Consider the following 15996-nt stretch of genomic DNA (forward strand, 5'->3'; position numbering starts at 1 on the left):
TATAACAAAATCAATAATAATAATAATAATAATAATAATATATTTTAATAATATTCAATTATTTTTATTATTAACATATTAAATATTTTATATAATATTTTTCAATAATCATTATTATTAAAAATATTTGAGTTAATTCACAAGGTATGATTGATCGAATTTGCTACATTTGAAAAATTGTTAAGCGTATAATTATAAGGCTTGAAATCAGCTTAATCCTAAATTTCGATATTGATGACCGAAATGATATTTCAAAAAAATATTTATATATAGATAAGTACGTAGTGATATCACACGTGTATGGCTTGTTAAAAAGAGGGAAACATATGCGAAGTAAAATTTACAGATTGAGAATAAAACTAGAAAAAATACTTTAGAATAATGAATTGAAGCTGGAAAGCCTAGAGAGCGTCAGAGCAGGCTTTCTTTACCCTAATAATATAAAAAATAATTAAGTATCTATCAGGGTTGCCTGACCAACCGACAGTACTATCCCACTTTTTCTCCAATCATGTCATTTTTTTAAATTTTTTTAGTGTCGTCATTGTGTTAAGCGATATCAATATATATTTTAAATAAAATATCAAGATTTCTTCTTATATACCGGAATAAAATTATATATATTTTTAATGATGTTGTTGTCTGACAACACCAACGATATTTTTTAATATTTTCTTTATTGTTGTTTAAAAATACTAAAAAATAGTCAAATCCCTCTTCTTCTTTTGCTTTTCAACTTTTTTTTTCAATTTTTAAGGATTTTCTATTTAGTAAAGGAGGTTTGGTCCTCTTACCCCAGGCAAAATATCAATAAAAGCTCATTTTTTTAAAAATTACTAAAATGGGCCCGGTAAAAAATTAATTACCGAAAATGCCCTATTCTCCTAAAACGCTTCCCCAAGGAAGCGCTTTGTCCACGTGGACAGAAAACGCGTCCTTGAGGGTGCGTTTCTGTCCACGTGGACAAAGCTCTTCCTTGGAGAAGCGTTTTTGCCCGCGCGTGAACAGTAGCAATGGCTACTTTTTTTACCGTTAGTGACCCCCCCAACGGTAAAAAAAGATTTCAAATTCCTTTCATTTTTTTCACATCTAAATCCTTTCTCTCAATTTCTCTCCAATATTCTCTCAAATTCGTCTCAAATTCCTCTTAAAAAAAGCTTTAATTTTTTTAAAAAAAGCTTTAATTTTATTTTTTTTGAATTTTTTAAATCATAAAATTTGATCGTGTTAGCAATGGCCGGAGAATTAATTCATCTCGATACAAGCACATATCCGTCAAACAAATGAAAATGGTAAGTGTTAAATTTAATTTTTAAATATTATTTAAGATTTTTTTATTTATGCAATTTTAAATAATTTTTATTTTATTATTTCTTATAAAAGTCTATAGATCGGATATTGCAATGTTATATCTGTAATAAGCATGGCCCTCCATCACTGTTGGTAGAGAATTACTTGCGGGAAGCTGGTTTTTGGCACGTGGCGACGGTAGGCCGGGGATGCAAGTTAGACCTGAAACTCATCAGTGCGTTGATTGAGAGGTGGAGACCCGAGACGCACACATTCCATCTTCCATGTGGAGAGTGTCCTGTCATTTAGGAAGACGTAAATTTGCAATTAGGATTGCCGGTGGACGGGTACGCAGTCACCGGGTCTGTTCAATCTCGTGATTGGGGAGCGGTATGCTACAAGCTTTTGGGTGCTATTCCGGATAATATTAACGGAGGTCGGATCGAGATGGACTGGTTACGAGACACATTCTCGGAGCAGAATGATGATTCAACCAAACTAGAAAGAATCCGATATGCTCGGGCATACATTCTTCAGATAATTAGAGGTTATCTGATGCCGAACTTGTCACGGAACCTTGTACATTTAAGATGGCTGTTGAAACTCGTTAATTTTAGAGCAGTTGGTGAATTTAGTTGGGGGTCTGCCATGTTGGCAACATTGTACCGGGAGATGTGTGGGGCGACGTGACCGAATAAAGCAAAAATCGGAGGTTGCCTATCACTACTGCAGTCATGGGCACAATTTTGCTTTCCATTTTTACGTCCTCGAGTGGACCACCCATATACATTCCCATTCATAGCGAGGTAAATTTTATATTAGATTTTACAATTATTACGTAGATTTAAAATATAACCGTATGCTAAAAATTTATTTAATTAGGTGGAACCATTCGGCAAGTTATGCTCGATTACCTACCTCTCTTGAAGATATACGGCTTCTATTAGACCAACAGTCGGAAGCACAAGTAAGTATTAAATAAAATAGATATTTTCATCATGAGATAATCAATTGGTATTTAGTATTATGTATTATGTATATAACTAATATTTCCATTATGTTCATATAGTTTCAATAGACACCATACGAGGATCCGACAATTCGGGCAGTAATTCCGGATGAGTACTTCCAAAATCCAAACGCTTGGCATATGAAAGTCCCATTGGTCAACTTTGGGACCGTGGAGATGCACCAGTCAGACATAGTATTACGGCAATTTGGATTCTGACAACCGATTTCCGTGGCACCTGAGGTGCTAGATGATCATCACAAAATCGACCTACGGCAATTGCATACGGATTGGCTGAGATTTTGGTCACGCTATATCCAAATGTGGGAAGATCAGTATGATTATATACCTACTCGGGAACCGATCATCATTCCACAGTTAGCGTGCGTTCCGGAATACATGTCATGGTTTAAGATTCATGGCAAGTCATATTTACTGTCAACAGAGGAGAGGCAGCTGCAATTGCGTGTCCAAAGGGAACGACGTGGCCCTTTAAATCCAAGAAGAAGGGACGACGACGCAGACCCATCAACAGCACCCACACAATCACTCAGCCCATCAACATGCCCATACAATCACCAGGCCCAAGAACAAAGATCGACACAATCATCCGCCCAAGACTTCAACCGACGATACCCAGTCTGATACCTTTTCAGATGATGCCAGGTGCGTATCCTAGCCCTTTTATATATCCTAACCCTTATATGTTTCCTTTTCTAGTCCTATAGCAAGTTGGAATCAATGGCCCGGTTCATCTCTATTTTTTATTACGCCGAGTGGACCGCCGATGTGTAGGCCACTGTCGCACGAGGGATCTCAAGAGGGGCCATCGGTGAGCTTTTTTTTTTACCAATCCCCATCACCGTATGAGTTTCAAACAACTTTGCTGTTGGTGATGTAAACAGCTCCACAATCACTATTCTATCAAGGTGGCTCATTGTTCCAACACCAACAACCAGATCCCCTACCGGAGGAACCAAAATCCCCGACGGAGTAGCCACAACCCCCACCAGAAGCTGGACAAAGGAGGAATCCAGATCGTAACCGTCGACGACCGCCATGTGACACTGAATCCGGCGGGCACGGAGATTGATATTATTTGATTTATTTTGAATATTTTGATATTATTTGATGTAATAAAATAGAAATTCTTCTATATTATTTCATGTAATAAAATAGAAATTTACTTTTACATTTTTAATATAATAGAAATTCTTTTAAATAAGGTAATATTTTGAATATTGCTATATTATTTCATTTAATAAAATGAAAAGTTGTTTTGAATAAAGTAATTGTAATTTACTTTAATATTTTTAATAAAATAGATTTTGTTTTAAATAAGTCAATATTCTGAATATTTCTATATTATTTGATTTAAAAAAAATATAAATAATACAAAGTTTTTTACGATAATGTTCAAATATTGCAATTTGGGCATGATCGGCTTGTTTGGCTTGGTTCCTACACCATCCGTACAACTTCTGTTGACTCGCTGTTTCTCAGATACCATATTGTTACGTATTCTATTCGAGCAAGGTCGACCCTTTGGTTTGCGACGCAATTTTCTATCCTGTAATAGCTTAAAGGGAGCAAGCGATACAGACGGCCACTTAAGTTCATCTGGGACCAGTGGGAATACGTGTCTCCAGATGTTGTATATGTTTTCTAATTTATACACTTCGTCTGCATAGCTCATCGGATCCAGACGGCGATTCTGACAAGCTGCAATTACATGAGCATATGGATAACGAAGTGCGTCAAACATCCCACAGTCGTAAGTCCTATTTCGCAAGTGTAAACGATATTGCCGGCCAATAACACCTTGGTGCGGTCTGTCAAACTCTGTCATGCGAAACCATAAGTTGTCTCGATCATGACACACTGTGTGCATGGTGTTCGCCTGCGCCTTGGCCTTGTTAATTTCTTGCACTACCTTACTGCACCATACATGGCTTCCCTGCATCTGGCCTGCATAACTCGCTGTTCGCTTTAGCAATAGTGTCGCTAAATGAAAATATATCTCTCGCACAACCAATGTTACCGGTAGACGGTGCATTCCTTTTAGAACAAAATTTATGCATTCAGCCATGTTTGAGGTCATATGACCATATCGTAGGCTGCCATCGTATGCTTGTGCCCACTGTTCGAAAGGTATGTTACAAAGGTAATTCGTGCCTTCGTCGTTAATTGATCGCAAAACTGCCAACATCTCATGAAAATGGCCTTAATTTATTTCATACCCTACCAATATAAGTTCAAAGCGAATATTACATACCACTCTTTCATTTAGAATAAATTCAAAATGACATTCGCAAGTCCTATTAATAGAGACTAAATACCCATGTTGGTGACTTGTCATCATTCACTCTTAGATCGATATTGCCTATAGTAGTTGGAAGCAACGTGCCTTAGGCAATACCGATGGTGTGTGCGCTGCCATAAGCTTCCGTGTCGATCAATTGCAGCTAGTATTTCGGTGCCCCGATCTGAAATAACACAGATATCAGGTTGGGGGCACACATGCCTCCTTAACCTAGATAGAAACAAATCTCAGTCATCAACTGAGTAATTGGAAGAATTCTCCCTCTGCCATCCTATGCCACTGCTAGCAATAGCCGATAGGTATATCTACCAAACATAAAGGTACCGTCAATCTGTACCAATGGCTTGCAATATGGAAATGCGTCTCGGCATTGCTTAAAGGTCTAAAATAGGCATTTGAACACTTGACATCCACGTAACAATCGGCTGTTGTAGTACGCATGTTCCGTTTCAAGGTCTGTTATGCAACCTGGGACGTATCTCTCTAGAAATTGACACCACTGCCATATTTCATTATATGAAGCGTCCCACCTACTATGCATCTTCTCCAATGCCTTCTGCTTAGCTATCCAAGCCTTGCGGTAAGAGGGCGTGTACCCCATTTGGCTACGAATATTGGCAATTAAGACCAGCACTGAAGCCCTGGGATCTGCCTTCACCATGGGTAGTATCAAGCTAGCTAACATAGTTGAATCCATCTTGGGATGATATTGTGAAATACCTATCAACAGAGTACATTAAATAATGCAAAATTACATAATAACAATATTATTTAGAAACCCTAAATATTGTACCTGCAGCACATGTATGTAGACCTTTGTACTTTTTTATCTCCTACAACCCTGTCCTTTCCCTCAACGAGGCTTAGACTTTCCATGAACATGTACCGTTTTGCACTACGCACTTTACCTCAAACTTATCAGCTTTGGATTTAACCACGTGGTAGTTAACGCCGTTAGTGATGCTATATTGTTTCAATGCACCAATAAAACTATCCTTATTGGAAAACTCATTACCAACTTCAAATTCATCCAAATCCAGTAGCGAACTTGTACGATCACGCAACCTGTGTGGTAGATCTGGAAACTCCAACGCACATCTGCAGATAAATCGACATTATGCATGTGGGCTAGAGGTGAGTATGCCCTGAATCTTGGATCTTCTTCTTCATCTGAACCCCCTTTAACATCTTCAGGTTCGATTGGAATAGGCTCCTATTCAAAAAATAATTCAACTTCTGTACCATCGAGCCTGGGCTCTTGAGGTGGATCCACATTGGAGTCATCTTCTAACCTACCATCATCTGCAACAAACGAGGTCCCCTCATCGGTGGACGTTGTAGGGAGTACATCATCCCTTCTTCTGGGCGTTTCATAAAGTCCCCAATTGGATGTAGATTGCCAACCACTAGAAGTTGATGCCGTTCCCCAATACGTATTTTTGGCATCAAACATTGACCCACCGAGGTGCATGTCCCATCCATTAACAGAGTGTCGTGCAAGGGATACGTATTCCATACGGCTACTAAACATGGGTTGTTCCATGTTTTGTAACCCACTAACCGTGTGTCGAGCAAGGGTCGTGTATACCTCTAGAACAGTAGTCGCAAGTGCATCATTTGGCAATGTAAATTGTACATATAACTCAATATAAGGTGCTCTACTAGCGAGATGAGTCTGCACCATTGCCTCCAAGCTACGAGCATCTTTTACGTCGAACGAGTCATATGTCACCGGATTAACAGAAGAACAAAATTGATACGTAATAGAAAGAACTTTCATTGACTTCATTCTGAATATTTTACACTTAATTCTTTTACGAAGTCCTGTCAAATCTATGTTCTGGTTAAAAACCAGTCGCAATGTATTCTCTGATAAAAAAACAACACCGTTCTCGGTGTGATAAACCTCACCATCATAGTAAATAACAGTACTAATACGTTCACTCATCTTCAATTTCTATCCTTCGAAATTTTTTTTGCTGTAACTTATGCAATTTGAGAAAAAAAATTGCATCATTTATAGCCTCAGGCCAAACAGGAGCTACTGTAGCAAAAGCGCGTCCACATGGGAGCTTCTTTCAGTATTTTTGCTGACAAAGCATCCTGTTTAAAACGTTTTTATACTATTTGCTCAGAAACGTCTACTCAAAATTATTTTTTCAGGAGCTACTGTAGCAAAAGTGCGTCCACGTGGGAGCTTCTTTCAGTACTTTTGCTGACAATGCATCCTGCTTAAAGCGTTTTTGACACTATTTTCTCAGAAACGTCTTCTCGAAATTATTTTTTCAGGACTACTGTAGTAAAAGAGCATCCACGTGGGAGCTTTTTTAAATTAAAAAATAATTTAATTAAGTAACCCTAAACCCCAAACCCTAATTTATTTGAGTTTTTCCTTAAAAACCCTAAACCCTAAACTCTAATCTATTTTTTTAAAAATTTATAATTAATTTACTCAAGTAACCCTAAACCCGAATTTATTTGATTTTTCCTTAAAACCCTTAACATTAAACCCTAATCTAAATTTTTAAAATTTTTAATTAATTTACTCAAGTAACCCTAAACCCTAATTTAATTAATTTTTCTTTAAAACCCATAAACACAAAACCTAATCCAATTTTGAAAAATTTATAATTAATCTAATTAAGAAACCCTAAACTCTTATTTATTTATTTTTTTCTTTAAAACCTTAAACCTAAAAACCCCAAAACCCTAACCCTAACCCTAAACCAAAAACCCAAAACCCTAACTAGTAGGAGACACGGGCAAAACGCTTCCTTGAGGAAGCATTTTTCTACTTCGTCACTTGACAATGCGCTGATGTGGATGCGTTTTCGAAGAAATAGGGTCATTCTGGTAATTAATTTTTTACTTGGCCCATTTCAGTAATTTTTTTAAAAAAAGGGCTTTTATTTGTATTTTGCCCCCTACCCCACACAACCAGGAGAGAAAAAAAAAGGGTCGACAAAAAAATTTTGAGTTCTGGAAAAAAAAAAGGGTTGAGTAAATTTTGAAAGAAAACTAACTTTTTTTTTTTGAGTTTTAGGAGAAAAATAAGAATTATTAAGGTAGCCTAATTTCTTTTGTAATAATAAATTTAAAATTTTTTTTATAATTTTGGATTAGATTATTGTTAATTTTAGATATAACTTTTAACATTATATTTTTGTTTTAAAAATTAAATTTGTGTTTAAGGTTTATGGATATATTAAAATAGTTTTAGTATTGTATTTTTTATTTTGTAATAATAATTTAAAATTTTAATATTAAAATATAATTTATATTTTGCAAAATTAAGATTAAAAAATTAATTATGAAAATGGGTAAAGAAAAAGTTTATTTTCATTATTTGTATATTGTCTATTTGTTCAGTCGATGATTAGAATTTTATTGTTTGTGCATATATCGAAATGAGTTCTTTGATTAGAGCAAATGATCACATAACAATGATGATTAATGTGCCGGTAAAAAATGTTATTTCTTATTCATGGGTATATTTATAAAATTGCACGTCAATTTTTATTTAATTGGAAGATTTTAACTAATGTGCTAATTTAATATGGTCAAGGTGAGTACCGCGCCTTGATGGCATGTGTCCATGGTTCAAGCTATCGACTGGACGAACGAGTTATGCCGTATTCGGATGTCGTTGGATTTAGATTAGCGACATTGCCCCAGATGAGCGAGTTGAGGGTCGACTTAATATCCGCATTGGTTGAGCAGTGATGCCCGGAGATGCACACATTTTATTTGCCGTATAGGGAGTGCACTATCACCTTAGAAGATGTTACACTACAACTCAGGCCCCCCAATTGACGGTTATGTGATCACAAGTTCAAGTAAAGTGTTCGAACTTGCAACTCTTTGCTATCACTTGCTTGGACGCTTGCCTGGTGATGGTGAAACTAGATTTATGAGTTTGAAATTTTCCTAGTTGAAGGAAATTTTCGAAACCTTATCGAGTAGTGCTACTGAATGGGAGAAGATGTGCGCTGCTCGGGCTTATATACTGTAGCTAATAGGGGGTACTTATGTTGGACTCAAATAATAATCAAGTGCGCTTGATGTACTTGCCCCTAGTGTCTAATTTGGAAGATGTCTGTTCGAACGGTTGGGGCTTAGCAGTGTTGTATTGTGAGCTTTGTTGGGCAACAAAGCACGAAACACAAGATATAGACGGGTGTCTGATATTGCTGCAGTCTTGGGCTATAACACCCTATACCCGGCCTAGTCGCGAAGCCCGAATACGGGATGCCACACCACTGTCTCATGCCATATACAATAAGTAAAAGTTTATTCTAAACGAAGTATCCTCCATTTTAGTATCCGTATAGGTTTTAAGTCAATTATACTTTTTAGTTATCAATGTTACATGCAAATCGTACATCAAATAGTCTTATAACAATAATTAAACATGCATAAGCTCCATTTAACAAAATCTCAAAACTGTCACGGAGGTACCGGTACTAACACTAGGGTATCAATATCTTCTTTAAGTGGTATTGATACCGCCTAGAAAAACGGTACCAAACTTACATTCTGTTTCTCAATTAAAAGCCAAAGTCTCAAAAACTATCGGTAACTACCATGAAATATCAATATTTTAACCCCGAGTTTCAATACTCGAGCAAAGGTATCGATACCAAATCTCTATTCTGATTCCCTGCACATTTCAAAACACAGAGGTATCGATTTTAAAACCCGATTATCGGTACCTCTACTCTAGACCTTAAAAATGCAGCATACGTAAGCAAATAATCCATTCTAATTAAGTTCGTAAACATCATACATCAATTATTTCAGTTCAATATCGCAAAATTGTTTTCGAGCAAGTAGCGACAATCCATCCTCATGTTCATGAACCCAAGCATATCAATAACATGTAATCCTTATAAACCGAACCAAAAATTGACAAAATGTCTAGAAGTTAACCTGGATATAAACAAGTCTACCACATTGCCTTATTCACCAAAATGTAAATAAATAACAATAACACCTACGAAATCATGGAAAAGGGCTTGCTTGGATCACCTCTCGGAAACCACACTGCTCACACCGGCACACAACTAATCTGCAATGGTTTAGAAGGAGTGGGTGAGCTTAACAAACTCAGTGAATCCCTAGAATAACTACCATGTAAACAATTCATCAAGCACCAACGAAACAATCATATAGCACAACCTCAACAGTTCTAACACTAGTGTCATATTATACTCACTCGTGCATTATTTTCTACTTCATTTACATGGCAATCATATTCACTTTTAAGCATATATCGTATTACACATATTATCACATAAATTTTAAGCATATATAACAATGCTCATATAACCACATAACATTCAAGCATATATCATAATACTCAAAAACATGTTTATAGATAAATTTCCTAATGTTTATAGATAAATTTCCTAATGGTCACATATCATATAAACACATAATACACATATTCATAATTTAAGATAATCTGCATAGCAACCACATACTTATTTAGGCATACATGACATTACACATATATACATTTTAATATAATTTGACACTTGAGCTATGAAACGTAAAAGTGAGCTCTATCATCACTTAACGTATACACGGATCTCCACCACACCAAACATAGACTCATAGGGTCAAACATGTCTCAAAAGTGAAGCATAAAGCTAGCACTCTCTTTATTTCCCCTCACATGTCTCGTTGAATGGAGCTTAGCTCACACTCCATTTTCCCTCCAACATGTCTCAGGGCCTCAATGCCCGAAATCACTGAACATATAGGTGAGCACTCAAAATCCTATGGCATGCCAACTATATCTAACAATTTCAAGATCACAATGCCAAAATATTCGAAAATATCACTTATCGATTATTCGTGCACTATCACTGCATATTTACATCTTTAGCAAAACACTGTCACTGACATTTAACATATACATAACATGTACACATTTGCACTTTCACAATGGTTATCATAATCACATATCATATGTTATAGCATCTCATCTCAATTCACATATTCACAAACACATAAGCACATAGTTCACACGATAACATAGGTATAAGAAAGCTTACAATCAGAATTTAGAGTAGGGGTTTAGGTTACTACTAAATTCCCAAATAACACATTGAATCATGTCCACAAACAATTATTCCAAGCACTTACCAATTACGCTTTCGTCGAAAAGCCGAAAGCTCAAACTAGCTTTTTTTGCCTTTATCTCTACTTGTAGAAGGTCCTATCGAATCCAGAACTTCAACACAACAATTCACACAATAATGCATTCCATAATCAGCTAAGAACTGACATCAAACAATCCTGTGTTACATCTATGGGTAGACACTCGTTGGTCTTTGGCAGAGATATAAACTTTGAGAGCTAGTATCAGTCGGGCTATAAGCATAACCCTAATCTCAATATTCAAGCTCGACATTAAATCAGTGTGTTCGATTTCAACTTCAGTGTGGGCTCGATACAATGGGCCGGAAGCACTTATATCAGGAGTTCATCGATGTACATCAAACACCAAACTGATGCAGATTTTGGCGAGCACATGGGTTATAGAAGACTCGATGACTTACTCCTTTCGATAGAGATCAACGAGGGTACATCGAACCCTTTTCTTGAAGGGGACAATAAAGGCATAGATGATGATGAAGATGCAATCGAGGAAGAAGATGTAGATAAGGAAGAAGATACGACCGAGGAAGAAGATGTATGTGAGGAACAAGGGACAGCGGGTGTAGTTGACGGGGAGGAGTCAGAGCCAATACGGTAGTACGAACCTGATGGTTTGAAGGTAGCATTATTTTCCAAATCAGAGTCGGTTCTAACAGAGCTAGAACCTTACAAGTCTGATGATGACAACTTGGATAATGCTCCAGATCCAGATCTGTGATACATGGCATATGAACCTCTACCCTACATGACTAATATCGAGCTATTGGCTAAGAGTGGTTTAGAGTTTCCATGTCTACTGTACAAAACACCTGTCATGCAAGCACATCGCGCAATGCACAAGTACTAGAAGTTGGTATGGAATACCAAAGCAAAGATGTTTTCCTTGCTGTATTGAAGTGGTACAGCTTCAATAACAGTGTGAACTACCACCTCATGAAATATCGTTCTTAAAATTTTAAAAAAAGTGCGTAATTCGTGATGAGAGGTGTAAGTGGAAAATTATGGCATCTTTACAGAAAAAAAACTGGGTTGTGAATGATAAATAAGTATTATGATCCACATACATGTCTTACAGCGGGTGCAAGTTAAGATCATCTTAGGCTAGACTCTTACATGATTTTTGACATTATTTTATCGATGGTGAAGGCAAGTCCCAGGATTTTTGTCCAGTTTTGATTGCGAACATCCATAGCCAGTACGACCACACTCTATCGTACAACAAAGCGTGGGTTGAAAAACAAAAGGCTATAGATAAGTTGCATCATGGTTGGGACAGTTCGTGCAACTATCTATGACAATGGTGTTAAGTGTTAGATCTATACGTTCCAGGTTCCATAATCGATCTAGAAATGCACCTAGCGTACTTTGACAATTAATTGGTCCCTGGGAAAAGAGTACTTCATTGATTCTTTTGCACCTTTGAGTAATAAAGAGAAGCTTTCCAACACAGCAAGCCTTTGGTACAAATTCACGGCACCTAGTTATAAGGAAATAATCAGCATTGGTTATTGATTGACATTCCTCAGGATGATAATCAGAGGATTCTGCCAATTGAGTTTGCAATAACTCTAGGAGAAACGACATACGCCAGTGATTTCTTCTTGAGCTAATTTTATCGTCGCGTTTTTCTGTAAGCCAACATATGTGTCATATAATACAGGGGAATCACAATCCTGTCTGCAGTTAAGCGGCTTAGTAGCCTTTGAGATCACACCCATCATAGGTACTGCTTACGACATGTCAGATTTAACTACCACAAAAAATGGCCTTTGAATAGTGAGCGAGATGCAATCATCGACATGGGTATGTAATTGGCACTACTTGTACGATCATGTTGTACCCTATTTCGTTCGTCGTTTGCATTCATGGGTATGCTTTTCTTGACAGGTTATGAGTTCGTCCAACATCATTTCCATGAAATTTTGAACAACTTAGGCACCATCAACAGCTAGGGTGTGGCATACCTCGCCAACATACCCTTCGAATAGTGAACGTAATCTTATTACGGGGGTTTACGGTATGGGCACATAACATCAAACTTAGTCGAGTGTATAAATTTCGTACTAAAAGGGACGTGCCATTTATCGATAACTTTGATTGTGAAAGAAACATACTTTCACCTGACTGCGTAGTTTCTAAAGAGGCCGATAGTGTACATTGGACAGATAGTGGGTGGCGACATACACTGGACTGATAATGGGTGGCCATACTTGGTGTAAGGATGTAATGAAAAAAATTAGATGAAATACGACGAGAGTGAACACTATATATGTAGTGTGCCACTTACGTTTGAGCCTAGATTTTCGAGTCATGAAGCACGCTAGACCGGACTAGGACATGTCAGGGACATCATATTGTGTTGACCTAGCAGGAGAGACTTGTGATTATAGAAAGTTCTAAACATTTTGTTTCCCATGTGCACATGTAATTGCCGCATGCGGGAACCTAAGAATTGAGTACATGTATCATCAACGGTTTGTACAGTTTAGAACGTATGCATAAGGTATGGCGTCCTGAATTCCCACCTGTCCCCGATGAGAGTACGTGGTCCCTAGTTTCCAGAGTGTCGTATGGTTTGGCACCGAACATGAACCTACGTCACATCTTAAAAGGTTACCCAAATACCATCCAGATACGATATGGATATTCGGAGAGGGACGGACAACAGAGGTTAATCGGGCACTGTAGAAACCTGAGGCGTAGGCAACATGTTTTGTGTTGAGGGGTACTTTGGGGCTTCAACTTCGATAGCATTATTTTCTTTTAGAGAATATATTCATTATAATGCTTTCATTATTCTGGTGTTTAAAATTTGTTATTTCTTATTAACTTACGCATAACTCATTTTAAAATGTAACGAAGACAAATATAGTGTTGGAATGAAAATTTATTGTTTCTTTATTTATGTCATATATATTTACATCATAGTGGTAATAAAAAATACATCAATCGTGTCATGGGAGAGAATGTATGCCACAGGACGGTCGATAATGTTCGAGAGGAGGATTTCTACATACAACCAAAGATGCGAGCCTATAAACTTCCTCGTTGCCATTGTTCTCATCATCATTTCCTTCAGCCCCACTCTCTTGCTCATATTCGTCTCAATCGATGTCATCGTGTTTGTATTGGTCTACGTTTTTGTGTTCGTGTTCATATTCATCTTTGTCTTCGTCTTCTCCTTCGTCTCCATCGCCTTCTTCCATGCTCGAGTGCGGTGTCATCCTAGCCTCCCATCATGTATCCTCTACTCCACTGGTAGAGGGTTGCGCTGATGACCCGCACCGATAAAATAATAATGTGGGCGGTGTTTTTGTAACAACCTATTTTCAGTGGTATCAAAAACAGTGGTTTTGGGACCACAATTCCTACAAGAAAGCTAGTAAATATTATTAATTTACTAAAAATATTATTAATTTAATATTTATGAGCATTTATTAAAGTCATATTATAATTTGGTTAAGAAATTTTAACGTTTAAATAGTTAATTAAATAAAAAGGACTAAAATGTAAAAAGTACTAAATAGTTAAATTACTAAAGTTATAAAATTTTATGTGGCAATTATACCATAATCTAATGGTATACATGGTTAGTGTTTTAAATTAACTAATTTATATGTTATAATTAATAATAAGGTTATTAAGTTAAACAATAATAAAACAAAAACAAAACCTTTTATTATTATTTTTATGTTCTTCTTCCTTATGCCGGAAAAGTACCCTTGTTGAGACAAGGAGGTTCGATCTAGCTTCCCCCTTTGCATGGTTGTGTTTTTGAGGTTAGTTTTTAGTTATTTTTACATTTTTGTTATCGTTTTAGCTTAATCTAGCTAACTGGGGATCAATTCGTAAAATTTTTAAAATTTTAGGGACTTACCATGCATGAATTGGGTGTTTTTGTGAACTTAATTGATAGAATATTAAACTTGGTTGATAAATAAGCTTATTTTGATAAGTGATTTTTAGTGAGTTTAATGTTTAGGGACCCATTTGCAAAAATAGTAAAATTTCAAGTAAATATTATGAAATGATGAAAAATATGGGCTTATTAGAAACCCTAAGAAATTCAGCTAGCATGGTTGGTGGCTAAGATGGTAAATTTGCAAGTTTTAGGCTTAGGGACTAAATTGCATAAAGGTAAAATGTTGGGGTAATTTTGTAAAATGATTATGGAAGGGCTTAATTGTATAAAATTGCTTATTTAATTGTTGGAATGGTATTAATTGAATGAAATTACTATTTAGATTAAGAAACGCACCAACCAGATTTAAATAGAGGAAAAGTTAAGGTTTCAGAATAGTTGTCGGCTCTATTTTTGCAACTATTTTAGTGGATGTAAGTTCGTATAAGGGTTAAATTTATTACTTGATGTTTTGAATGGAATGTTGATAAATATTATGCTGTGTATAGTTTAGATTGATATTTGTATAATATTTTGGTATTAATGATCAAATTATGATGTTAATCAAATTTTGAATATATGTTTCAAAAATGTGTATTTCATGGAAGTATATTTGAAATGGTATAATGGAATGCAATTAAAGGATTTGGATATGTACAATGGTCCCATTTGAACCTCATGAATAATTAGGATACAAATGACATGTCATTAGGGGGTTATTTACAGTTTTGGGTATTGGTCTCGAATATTCTACTAATGGCTGAGATCCTGCATTTGTTGTAGATTCTCCACAGCTCGCATGAGCAGCACCGTGTAGCTTAACATCCCGACCTATAGCTCATGTGATTAGGCCCATTTCATAGCTCGTGTGAGCATATACGGTTACATGTTACATTCACAGCTTGTGTGAGCATTTCTTAAGTATCTGATGTTATTTCATTTGGTTCAACGGGTGACTAAAGCTTAAAACGAATATGTATGTATATGAAATGATTTATAATCTGGAAAGATGAAATGGAAAATGTTGATATAAGTATTTAAATTGAAAAGGGTGTTTATTAAGTATATGATGGATGAAATATGTATTTGAAATGCTTATTATGAGATGTTCCATGTTTTGGTTGGATTTATATGTTCTTTGATACACCTATTAACCTGTGAAGTGGTGTGTATAGGAAAGAAAAGTATGTTCATGATCTAATGAAATTATGCTTGAATGGTTTAAACATAATATGTTTTGTAAGTTTAAGTTTTCATTATACGAGCTTACTAAGCACTAGTTGTTGATGTAGTTGTTTTCTTTGTCTT

The sequence above is a fragment of the Gossypium raimondii genome, chromosome 9 (assembly GCF_025698545.1).
Source record: "Gossypium raimondii isolate GPD5lz chromosome 9, ASM2569854v1, whole genome shotgun sequence".
NCBI classification, from domain to species: domain Eukaryota; kingdom Viridiplantae; phylum Streptophyta; class Magnoliopsida; order Malvales; family Malvaceae; genus Gossypium; species Gossypium raimondii.